Below are 13,885 nucleotides of genomic sequence, written 5' to 3' on the forward strand. Positions count from 1 at the left end.
ATTTTACCCCTTTCTGTGCCAAAGATAGGTTAAGTAAAGGATAGTGTAGGTCTTTCTTTATACTGGTATTGTAATCATGAATGTCGCTGTTGATTTTAAACTGGTCCATGTTGTTGAGAAAAAATTTCATTACTGAGTAAATGTACTGTGAAGCATTTGTAAGAATTCCTAACCTTTTAAACAGATGCCTATAAGATGTGCGACTATGAACCCCACACATTATTCTAACTACTTTCTTTTGAGCAGTGAATACCTTTTGCCTAAGTGTTGAGTTGCCCCAGAGAGTGGAAGTATGCAAAGTATGTTAGCTTACTACTTTCTAATCCTCAAAATTGGCAATGATTCTGACTGCAAAAGTTGCTGGACCTAGTCGCTTTAGGAGATCCAAAATATGACTTTTCCAATTAAGATTCTCATCTATAAGTACACCAAAAAAATTAGTACTCTCAACCTGGCTACTGACTTCTTTTTATGCGTTATGTTTATTGAAGAATTATACTTTTTGCAGCAGAAAATTGAATGTGCTGCGATTTTTCAAAGTTCAGAGCAAGCCCATTCATAGAAAACCAATTAATAACTTTTCTTTGTTTGTTGTCTGTCTGGAATTTGGCTTTAACCTAAAAAACCTGTCTGCCTGGTCCCAATAACCACAGGTATTGCCCCTTGTGTGACTGTGGCCACCATTGCAGTATCTGCTAATAGAAAAGCTAACTTATCTTTCCCCTTCCTATTAATGTGCAGGCCATGTATAGTGTTATGCCATATTGCAGTAAGGATTCTTCCTGGGCGAAGTATAATCTTTTAGTGTCTCTTTTGATGGCTAACCAGAAAGAATTTGAATAATAGAACAAATGGTATTTAATTTATTTGTAATGTATTTTACATGTTGGACCCATCTTAGATCTTCTTGGATCCATCTTTCAAGAAATTTTGTAGGGTTTACATTTCCAAGGGTTCTGGTAAACAACTGGATGTCTCGTGTTAATGGATATTTATTTTGCACTGTGTTAAGTGCACTGTAACTGTTTTTTTCTGTGTTTACTACTAAATTGTTTCCAGAAAACCAGTCTGCAGTGTGGGTGATACACTTTTTAATCTCATGCAGTAATTCATCTCTGGTCCTTTTATTATCACATTTATGTCATTTGTGAACTTTATGTAATTATGTTGCTGGTTGGTTCCAAGTCATTTACAAAGAGTAGAAACAGAACTAGTCCTGGAATGGAGTCTTGTGCTACACTGTATTAATGTTCTGCTTTTCTAAGCAGTATGACTTTATCTTATTCCTTTCTTGGATACCAAGCTCAACTAATTGCTCTCTATTTTGGAGATATGATTATATCCATTCATAGATTGGGTTCCTAATAGCTACGGATGCAAGTTTCTTAAGCATTGAATGCTTTGGAGAGGTCTACAAATATTGGTGAGATTTGCTCTTTGCAGCGCATTGCATTTAATGCTTCATTTAGGAATGCAAAAATAGCAGTCTCAGTAGATTTAGGTTTTTAACTTGTTGGTTTACTGGTGTAAAGTGAGTCTGAACAAAATGCACTAGTTTTATTAACTTGACATGTTCCACATCTTTACGAAGTGTCGTATTCATGATCCATGGAACAAGTATTAATCTAATCTAATCTAATCTAATCCCATTGCTTCAGTGCTTCACCGGTAACCTAATTCATGCAGCAGCTGCTGGAATCCATGAATATCAGTCATGTTTCTGCCAGAGATCATAATTTCTTTCTGAATTTGTTGTGAGACCTTCTGAAACCTGATAGTTAACGAAGGCAGGATGAGTTACGATTGTGGATCAATTACTATTGGTTTGATTTGCAATTTCACTCATTTATTTTAATAAATAATTTTTGAAAACAAGCCAATGAGGTCGCAATCAGACTTTTAAGGCACGTAACCACAATCACGGCTGAAGGCCTTTAATGCCAGAATGGCAATTATAAAAAAATTAAACAAACATACATAAAATACAGGCAGCAAATAATTTTGGAAAACAAGCCTATGTGGTCGCAACCAGAACTTTAAAGCATCAACCACAATCATGGCTGAAGGCTTTTAATGCGAAAAATGGTAATTATTTAAAAGTTAACAAACACATAAAATACAGACAGCAAATAATTTTTGAAACAAACCAATGTGGTCGCAATCAGAATTTTAAAGCAAGTAACCACAATCATGGCTGAAAACTTTTAACGCCTAAATGGCAATTATAAAAATTTTACAATATACTGTCAAACGGGGAATGGCATAGCAGAAGTTAATTAAAAAAAATAGATCACCAAACAGGTGAGACAAATTATGGCAACCTAATAATACAATAATAAAATAAAACACAAGGGCCAGTGACAGACAGTGCTCCAGGAATCGACCTCAGAGTAGGTCACACCACAAACAACTTTCCGAGTGAAGAGAAAGGCAGCCAATAGTTGCATTCAGATCACAAGATGGTAACTTGGACTAGTGGCAGTCTAACAAGGGACTAATGATAATCTTTGTGAGACTACATGTCAGCCAACAAAACAAATGCAAGGTATAAAATTACACCAAAGCCGGAACCGGCAGTCTGGGCTCCTCCCGCAGAATACTGTGTTTAGAGCACCCGGAACAAGAAGGAATGACCACTAAGGTAGAAGCACGCCACCCAACCCACAATCAAGGAGCAGTTGAAACTTATGTGCCTCACCGGCAGCGGCAAGGAGAGAAATTTACACTGCCAGTACATACACTAACCCCCCAGGCAGGTAACTGGGGCGTTAGCGGCCACAAGACAGAAAAATACCGCTGGTTGAACTTAACAATGTAAGAAGCTGAAAAAAGTAAATAGTAATTAGAAGCTCAGGAAGGCTACTCAGATCTGCCTTGCCCAGGTACTCCACTCACTGCTTTTTGCCTCAGCGACACTACGAGCAGCAACATGAACGCAAGTCATTGAAGAGTCGTGATATGCGAATTGCAATGCACTCAACTTCAACATGGAGGATCCAGTTTCGACAAAATCGTGTACCCTCGTGACCACCACCCTTTGACCCGGCAGTCCATACACGTTGCTAGTGATACCAGCGTGTCATCGCTCTGTGTGGACCTGGTTGCTCCTGCGTCCCCAACCCAACTGCATTCTCACACCACACGGAAGAAGCACGAGGTCGCCCCAAAGCAAGGGCAGCAGAACCACATATCAGTAAGCGCCGCTGCTGCCACTAGAGGACAGGCAATGTTTACGAAGCCGAGTGGCACCAGTGAACACGAGAAGAAGACAAATAATGCAACTATGCCAACTGAACGATACAGTCTGGCAGAAACCTACACACGGTACCAACGCGAGACGCAGCATGTCTCACTTTCATCAAGAAAGGGTCTATGAGTTCCATTGGTCCATATGGCACTTCTAACAATTAGTCTCTCCTTGTCATATCTTTGAAAAATTGAATGGGATCTATCCATCTCCACTGTACATCATTTTCTGTCATAATTATCCCCACCGTAATCTGTTCTTGCTTTTCTTTTGACTATTTTGACTAATACTCTTCGATAAAGGTATGGAATACTTTTGTGTTGAATTAGGACAACCCGAATCTTTGCTTAAGATGAACGAATCTTTATGTTTATATGTTTATTTATTAACTGGTCAGCATGTTTCCATGTAATTGGCTTCATCAAAATACATTTTACATATTCATAAAAGTATAGTTGTTACTAACTTTTACATTATTCATTATGCATTTTACATTATGCATACATATAGTAAGTAATTATTAATTTGTTCATTTTACACACTTCGTCATTTTACACATACATAAATACATGTAAATACATAAACATCTTACTAATCAGAATATTTCAGTAATAATCATTTTACAGCTTACATTCAAGAATTAATTATACAGTTTTACACATTTAGGTCATGATAGTTACGCTATTCCATTGTTTATTTCATTCAAGAATTAATTATACAGTTTTACACTTTTAGTTAATGATAGTTACATTATTTCATTGTTTATACATTCCTTTCAAATTACTTCCAAGGTATTCTTCAACTGAGTAGTGTGCTTTATTTTTAAAGAGGGTGATGGTTTTGACTGATTGTGGCAGTTTATTATATAACTTTAGACTTAGGAGTTGGTGACTGTTGCGTTGTCAGTGACAGCCTAGAATACAGTATGTGAAACATGCAGTTGTTTCTAGTGCTGTGCAAATGTAAATTCATTCTCTGTGTACATTGTTGTATATTTTCATTTATGTATGTTAAGCCATTATACATATAGAGATATGGGAGGGTCATTATATTTAATAGGCTGAAGTGCTCCTTACAGGTTTCTCTTGGACCGAATCCTTGTATACATCAATTTTTTTACTTTTTATTTTTATTTAATTAATTAATTTATTTTTTTTGCCATTTGAATACATAGTTTGTACCTGTTGAATTATCCCATAACATAATACCACATTGTAGCTGTGACTGGAAGAATGCATAGTAGCAACGCATCAATAAACTTTTACTAGCAGAATATCTTAGTTTATACAGCAGGAATATCATGCATGAAAGTTTGCCTGTCAGATAGCTTATATGATAATCCCATGAGAGCATTTGGTCTATTGGTAGTCCTAATAGTTTGACACTCTGATTATCTGCTTTCCGTACCTTCAGATTAAAATAATTTTCCTCCATTTTTGTGTTGTTTATACATAACAGGTTAACAATACACCACAATCTACATTCTTCAAAAAGTTCATTATTTTTGGTTACCACATCGTTCATACTCTCACCTGTGGAGATCAGGGTCACATCATCAGCATATAAAACATTTTTGAAAGCTATATAGTTTGATAAGTTATTAAGATAGATAATAAAGAGGAAGGGTCCAAGAACGGAGCCCTGTGGAATTCCTCTCTTAATTTTCATTAGTTGTGACCTTTCATTGTTCACATACACTAACTGTTGCCTATGTTATCTATGTTGCCTACGTTAGCTATGACATAATCAAATTAAGTGGTTTGTCTGCAATACCATAATATTCTAATTTTTTTAACAATTATCTCATGTGACGCTGAATCAAGTGCTTTTCTTGAGTCCATGGTTTGCACAGGTGGTCAGTCTCCTTTCAAAAACATTGTGGATTTCTGTTATCAGGCTTTCAATGGCTTTTATGGTTGATTGATAAATTCTAAATCCAAACTGGCTGTCATTAAGTAATTTAGAGCTCTCAAAATACATGTAAATCTGTGTGTGTGAGCAGCTCTCAATGATTTAGGCCAGTATAGGGACAACTGATATTGGTCTATCATTACAAACAACGCATTCATAATATTTTTTTCATAGTAATATCTATTGTAATTGGTGGGTTTGGTAATTGATTTGTAACATCAGTGATTGGGACACCAGATACAGCACTTCCGCAGATAAATAACATAAATTCATCATATGCCTTGCGTTGCTCCACAATTACTCGCAATTTTGTTGCTGCCTTCTCTCTGAAGTGAGCACATATGAACTTAATTTTTAAAATGTATGGGCTCGATTTCAGTGATGTTACACAGAATTCTTCAACCCAGAGTTTCACGTGTAGCCAGTTCGCAGCGACCAAATATAATGAATACTTGTGTACCAACATAAACTACTTCTTGAAGTCCACCTGATGCATATCTCATGATAAAGTTTCTGTATTGTATTGTATTGTATTGATCCAGGCAATCATAGTATTCTACAGTTGTACATATGATATTGGACAGGTCAAGAGAACATATTTGCAAGTAATTTTTAATAAATTGATTTTACAATATTTTGTAATAAGGAAATTATCTATCTTTCACAAAACAGTAAATACAAATGTTGTATAGTAAAATACAAACAGCCAATACAAATGTAATAGTAAAATAATCCAGTATATTTCATAGACATACATAGTATATAATAATCCAGTATATTTTGTAGACATGCATAGTATATAATTTTCAGACCTAATTCAACATTTATTATAAAATTGTTTGCTGTTTTAACCCCTTTCAAAAAAATGATCAGCTGCATAAAAGCATTGGTCCGAGAGATATTTTTTTAACTTATGTGTGAAGGCTCTAGGATTCTTTGTTGCTTTGATTTCATTATTATACATTCATATCCCAACATTTAAAACATTTTTTTGGTAGCAGGTAGTTCTGGACTGAATCATATGTAGGTCAGATTGCTGCCTTGTTGCATAGTTATGAATATGAAACATTCTGGCAGATTAAAACTGTGTGCCCGACCGAGACTCGAACTTGGGACCTTTGCCTTTCGTGGGCAAGTGGTCTACCATCTGAGCTACCGAAGCACGACTCACAGCCAGTACTCACAGCTTTACTTCTGCCAGTATCTCGTCTCTTACCTTCCAAACTTTACAGTCGCAGGAGAGCTTCTGTAAAGTTTGGAAGGTAGGAGACGAGATACTGGCAGATGTAAAGCTGTGAGTACCGGGCGTGAGTCGTGCTTCGGTAGCTCAGTTGGTAGAGCGTTTGCCTGCAAAAGGCAAAGGTCCCGAGTTCGAGTCTCGGTCGGGCACACAGTTTTAATCTGCCAGGAAGTTTCATATCAGCGCACACTCCGCTGCAGAGTGAAAATCTCATTCTGGAGTTATAAATATCTCCATTGAATTTCTTTGTAGCGGTGGTAATTGCAGGAGGAGAAAAATGTGACGCCACTTCCCTTGACGTGATGTAGTCTTTTGGTAAGCTCTCGGACTGTTGTTCGTCTCTGTTGCCTTCTTCCTCACTCATAATCATTATGTACTCTCTTCTGTTATTCCTACTCGTGAATCTGCTACTCTCCGTTTCTTTCATCATTGTGTCTAATGTCTCCCTGTTCCTGCAGTTAATAATGTTCTGCACTTCCTTAAATTGCACTAAAACACTTACCAGTATCTTGACATTTTCGCTTGAGTTTATTGGTACAGTTCTGTTACATGTTGTTTCATTATAATTCGATAGCTCAATGGTGGTGGTTAGCACCTCGACTTGCTCTACCATTTCCCCCATTGTATTCTTCTGTGAGTTCAGCATATTCCTCCCTCCATGATTTATCTGGATCAATGACTTTAATACTGATGTCAGTCATGGGTCTCAATGTACTTCATATTAGTGTTGACATCTTTCGTCAATTTGTCTGTCGTTACTAGTTGTCCTGAAGTAGTATATTTATTCTCGTACACAATTCTAGTGTCTTATCATCTAGGTTGTTGTCTTAAGACTTCCCTCCGTACTCCACATTCTTTTATGCATTCTACCAAATGCTGTTTCACAGCTCCTGCTTGCTCACCTCTATTTTCGTTTAGCTTTCTGAATTGCTGCTAATTTTCTTCAAATTGGAAGTATCTTTTTTGACACTTTGCTTAAATAGATTTTCGCTTTCCTCAAGTAGTTCGCCTAGTTTCCTGAACTGTGCATTATTTTCCTCCTCAGTATGGTTAAGTAAAATTTCACTTTTCTTAAAATTTTCGATTAGAAAGCTGCTGCACATCGAATGCAGCAGGTACTGATGACGTGGACTCACGATTGGGATTATCCTGTGCTGAACTTTTGTGACCTGCAGTTTCTAAATTTTCTGCTCTATGTAAGACTTCACTCTTATCTGCTCTCCTAAGCTCTGTTTCAGATACTTCTTATTAAGTATGCTCCTCCCTAGGGCGTTATTCGTATTGCTTTCGTTCTGACCTGTAACTGCACACTGCTCACCAGTTTCAAGATGGCGGCTAGATTAAAAGTTATGCAAGTGTCCTTCCGGAAAAACGTAAATTATGCCGAAAAAAAGAAATCGTATGAAAATTGGAAGGACGAAACTGCGAAACTTAATGAACGCATAACGAGCTTACAGTTCATAATGGGCAGTTTGAAAACGGATATTTCGAAAATATAACAAGAAAATAGTGAGCTGAACACGCTAAAACTTCAGCGAGATAGTTCGTCCAGGTGGTACAGTATCTGGCATCTTTATCGTCAACAGCGATTGCAGCGGGTCTTCTACAAAACATTTGCACTTACATATTATGATTGTAGAAATGGAGGATTGGTCAGCTGTGAACAAAGCCCTTTCCACTTTGTGTGCTTGAATTTATTCCCACGACTTCATCTACCAGAGGCAAAAACTGTTTTCTTTGTACCCTCCCCCAATTGTCCCATGGACTAGTACCAACTATTTATCTTGCCTCGTTCAGGTCCATTACATTTCGTTAGGGCCTTATGTTACCAGTAGGACTAGGAATGTACTTTGTGAGTAAAGTCCAAACTCGGTTACTATTTGTATGTGTTATCACCATGGTCCCACTAATTATGCCTTTCAACATTGAGTCTCGTAACCGCATGCCGTTTAGTGCGTGTCTCGATGCATTATTATTATAATTATTATTATTGTTATTCTATCGATAGGATCGTGGAAACGTCACGTCTATTACCGCTGGGAAACAGTGAAATTCGAAACCGAACATTTCACAATTAGCGGTGTTGGGATGAATCATGCAAAGCAATATCTGTCAGAGGGGTAATGCGCCTTAGGTGGAACAGTGCGCAGGACTGACAGTGTGCTTATACTGTATGAACTGTCCACCAACCAGAGACTTGTTGCAAGTGGAGTAACGCGCCCGTGATAGACTCCAATGTATGTGCATACACATATCGAATTTTCTCATCGTAAACCTCTCACCCAGTGTGGCCGACATATGGCATTCACAACTGATGAATATATGGATATGCTTCTGGTCCTTGGCGCATCTGATACCAGGCTGGTGTTGCCACTCATGAATATGCTGCTAGATATCCTCATCGACGTCATCCAGATAAAAATGCGTTTCGTCATCTAGAGCTGCGCCTTCGGGAGTCAGGTTCTCTCCTTCCACCATCATGTGACAGTGGTCGTCCACGGACTCGCCATACTCTAGCTACTGAGGAAGCTATTCTGGAGGTCATACACCAAAACTTCAGCAAAGTACACATAGTGTAGCAAGGCAGCTGCATGTATCACAACACATTGTCGTTAACATTGTAACCTCCCCACAGATAAATAATTTGTCTAATAACCTACCAACAGTAAAAAATATAAGTATATAATTCACATTCAGCGTAACCTTCCAACAGATACACTCCAAAACCTCCCAACAGTAAAATTTTGTAACCTACCAACAATACAATGTGACTAACTTCTCAATAAAATTGTCGTTCACTTATAAACTTTCAATAATGACTGTGAATTTAAACTGGTGAATTTTGGGCGTCAGCAGCGCTGCGTCATGGCCCTGAAAGATCATTCTGAATAAATTGAAAATTCTTACCTCAATAAAGTCGCCGGATAATGCATATATATCTGCTCCCGTAAGAAATTTTTCTGGCACAACCCTGTGCAATGCTGGCCGATAGATTTCTCATGAATAAAAAGAAACAACTGATTTTTCTTTACAATAATCGGGATGACCATGGATTGGAGAAATTAGTAAGTTCTTTAAATTGAGTGAATGATTATCAAAAGTTAATTTTTTATAAGAAAGATTATTATTAAGAGATTTTTTTTAAAAACATTTACGTGGGGCTTGACATAACAACAGTACATATGCGTGAGGCTGCTTTTACCTTATATTATATCGCTCAGGCTCCGCCATCGCTCCCCACGACCGGCCCAGCCAACTCGATACACACCAATGCAAGCTACAACTTACTCCTACTGCTACACAGTTCCTACTGCGTACAACACTGCTCTCTGGTCTGAGATTCTCTCACAGCTTACATATCGCAGGCAGTGCGTGAGCAATCCATCGAAATTACATCTGCTCGAGTGTGCTAGCAACAAATTCCTTAATCATGGACCTCTTACATAACCCTCTACTGGGGGGGGGGGGGGGGCAAAACTTGGCAGTGATGGTGAGTAAATTGGACTTGCCATGAGCAACAAATTTTTCTGTAATCTATTTAGTTACTATGTCTACAGTCACAGAGTATGTACATATATAATATTATTGATAAATAATATAAGTACAGAACATATTAAGAAATGAAATAGACTGCACACGCACTGAGTACAGAATATATTAAAAAATGAAGTAGAGTGCACAGGCACTGAGCACAGAACATATTAAGAAATGACAAAGTGTACACGCAATGAGAACAAAATATATTAACAAATCACATAAAGTGCACACACCCTGTATAAGTCTGTATCATTTTACAAGAATTTAAACATATTGAGAAATGAAGTAAAGTGCACATGCACTGAATAAGTCTTCACCATTGTACAAGAATTTAAACATATTGAGAAATGAAATAAAGTGCACACACACTGTATAAGTCTTTAACATTTTTACATGAACTGATCACATTAAGAGATGAAATAAAGTACACACGCACTGTAAAAGTCTTTAGCATATTTAGAACTGATCATATTAACAAACGAAATGAAGTGCACACTGTATAAGTCTTTAGCATTTTACAAGAACTAAACACATTGAGAAATGAAATAAAGTTCACACGCATTGTATAAGTCTTTACCATTTTACAAGAATTTAGACATATTGAGAAATGAAATAAGTGCACACGCACTATAAGTGTTTAGCATTTTGTTACAAGAACTAAATACATTAACAAATTTAAAAAAGTGCACATGCACTGTAAAAGTTTTTAGCAATTTGTACAAGAACTGAATACATTAAGAAGTGAAATAAAGTGCATATACACTGTAAAACTCTAGCATTTTACATGAATTAGACATATGAAGGAGGGAAATAAAGTGCACATGCACTGTATATGTCTTTATCAATTTACAAGAATTTAAACACACCATATAAGTCTTTACCATTTTACAAGAACTAGAAAAGGAATGGGAAGGATAGCATCATGGTTGTAGCACAGTGGGTTGCACATAGCTGTACTAAAAGTCAATATCTTTCTACAGAAGCACAACACCAAGTGAGACAATCTGAAGTTCTCTTCCCTGAAGTATTAATCAGTGTAGTCAACATCACTGAAATGTTGTATTAATATTCAATGTTATCATTTTGTTAGTACATTATGTGCACCAAACAGTAGGACTATAATAACACCTCCATCGTTCAAGGTGGCGGACAGCTTGAAATGTCGACACCACATTCTTGTAGAATTCATACTCTTACAACAACATAGAATTAGTGCAAAAACCAAATATAGTGCTCCATGATCATGAGGATGGACAGGACATACGGATATTGCAGTAATTGCTGGTAATTTTGTCAGAAGGTGAAGGGCATTAAGTCTTATGCTAGTCATCATTTAGAATTACACTACTGTTTCAACCGATCTGAATAATTCTTGGAATTCATTGGCTATTGTACAACATTTATGTAGTATTTATGGAGTATTACAAAACATTATTCATAAGTCATCTAATTACAGTAATTATTGGCATAGCATTTATGCATAAGTCATCTCATTACAGTAATTATTACAGAATGTTATTCATAAGTAATCTAATTACAGTAATTATTGGCATTGTAAGTCTTCTCATTACAGTAATTATTGGCATAGCATTTATGCATTATTACAAAACTTCATTCAGTATTACTCAGAAGTCATCATTCAAAACAAGAGTTATTGCATCTAGCATCAAGCTGTTAGTGTTTATATGTGATATCATGCAAGTGACATAAGACATATTTAAAATGTAAGACATTGGAACTAGTATTCAAGGTGTTTAGTCCAATAATACATAGAAATAATGGAATCGATACATCAGAGAAATTCGCTTTATCTTTAGAATTAGAAATATATCTTAAACTGGTAGCATTATTTAGTTGTATACTGGTAATAGCTGCAACAGGTAATAATTTTTTTTGTGTTAGCAATGCATTGTTGGGGCATGAAAATATTTTCTTTTGACTTATTGCTGGAAATAAGGATTAATAACGTCATTCGTCATGAGTCATCTGTAGCAAGGTTATGAAACAAGTAGAGTATATTTGATCACATTCATAAATGATAGACACAACTGGGTAAAAAACATGCAAGTATTAGAACTGGTTTCATAACTAAGTGCTTATAGCATATTAATATCATGAAAAACGTCTCCTGGAAAAAATAGAAGGTGGATTATTGAGCTGAAAGAAAAAATGTGTATTATGCTGAAAAGTAGTAAACTTCAAATCAACAGGTAATGAAATGTGTACTTAATATGTATGTACTCTAGCTGTCTTTCCCAAAACATTCAGTCATTATACTATGCGACATAAGACATACTGTCAAAAGGAACTGCAACAAATACTTAAATAACTACATAGCATTTCTTAACTAACAGAAAATATATAACTTCATCATTATCATCATCTGCAAAGAAAAACTTCATTATTCATATTACCATATTCTTCATACAATTATTCATCATCATTTATTATCATCTGCAAAAAATAGACATTTAATTATTCATTATTCATATTACCATTTACTTCATACAACTATTCATAGTATAGAGTTTCTTACTTCTAGCATATTCATCACTAAAATTAACATGTGTAGTTCTGTCTGACAGCCTGCAATAATCGCCTCGTATTCTGAAAGAAAAATAATTTGTCAAGACTGCTATCATACGATGTGTATAGTATTTTCTTGTTAATGCTTGTTAATTCTCATCCAGTTACTCTTCATGACAAGGTATTGCATTTTCTTTCGTTCATTCCGAAGGTGAAATTCCCATTTCATAGTAAACCACTGTGGTTTGTTTAATTTATTTCTTTTACACGATATTGCTTTCTGAAAACGATGAATATGGATTAATATCTTGCATTTAAATCATACACTCATTAAATAAAAACTTGTTTCTAGTGATATAACTAAGCATACAACATAGCATGACAGAAAACGTATTATATCAAAAACATAGACAATTTTCGAATGCAAAAATGTACACACAGTATCATAATGTAGTAGCAAAAAATGAAGATTAGTCAAGATATTGAGATATCATAAGGCAGAAATGTTAAAGTCAACTGGTGTTTGTTACATCTTAAACATTTCATAGTGCATACATACAAAAATTCTACTTTCGATAGGAAAACAATCACACATACACAAAAAAATGGAATATGTGCACGGTCCTATATATATTGACAAGAAAAGCGACCTGCTAACCTTACCTTGCCAGGCACTTGCCAAGAAAAAATACGATCATCATCAATAAGTAGTCACATAAACATAATTGCATAAGTGGTCATATAAATAACAGTAAATGGCATTACAGGGTGATAAATCATAAAGAATGTTCATACAAGAAAGGGTTTAATATTGGAGACATGGTGATTGCCTTTGCTTTTTCTGGTTCTCAAAGTTTCGACATGTACTACATTGGGGTGAGGAATGCTGCGAATTCTATATGGACCTGCGTATATAAGCTCAAATTTACTGCATCTACTCTTTCCTCTGTTGGATAAATAGTGTGTGTGTACTAATATATTCTGTTCTATGTGAAAGTCACGGCGTGTACAAACCTGTTCTTGCTGTCTTCTCCGGCGCTCTGCAGCACGTTTGATGTTGTTGAGTGCAATGTCAATTATTTCATGGTGGCGTAGTCGACGAGATGTAGGAAAAGATACTAATTCTTTAATTTTGTTAGGTGGTTCAACATTTTTCAATATAACAGTCGGAGATAGCATAGTAGGTTCATTTGGTACGGAGTTAATTACACCTGGAATGAGAGTATGTGTGTATCCCAATCATAATGTTTTTTATGGCAGTATATTCTACATAGTTTACCAATTTCTTTCATTAGTCGTTCACAAGGGTTCGAAGAAGCGTGATACTTGGATATATAGATCGGAGACATGTTTCTAGCTCGCAACACGTATCCATATGGCAGATCGAAATTGTGGTCCATTCTCGGAAATTACTTTCAATACAG

At 36.1% G+C, this 13,885-nt stretch overlaps 1 non-coding gene across 1 annotated transcript; it reads left to right on the forward strand.

Moving 5' to 3' along the window:
* The first annotated feature begins 6,473 nt into the window (after positions 1-6,473).
* Trnac-gca (transfer RNA cysteine (anticodon GCA)) lies at positions 6,474-6,548 on the forward strand. Its single transcript has one exon. It is a non-coding gene; the product is annotated as a tRNA-Cys (tRNA).
* Positions 6,549-13,885: the final 7,337 nt, after the last annotated feature.

The sequence above is a fragment of the Schistocerca serialis genome, chromosome 2 (genome assembly GCF_023864345.2).
Source record: "Schistocerca serialis cubense isolate TAMUIC-IGC-003099 chromosome 2, iqSchSeri2.2, whole genome shotgun sequence".
Lineage (NCBI taxonomy): Eukaryota > Metazoa > Arthropoda > Insecta > Orthoptera > Acrididae > Schistocerca > Schistocerca serialis.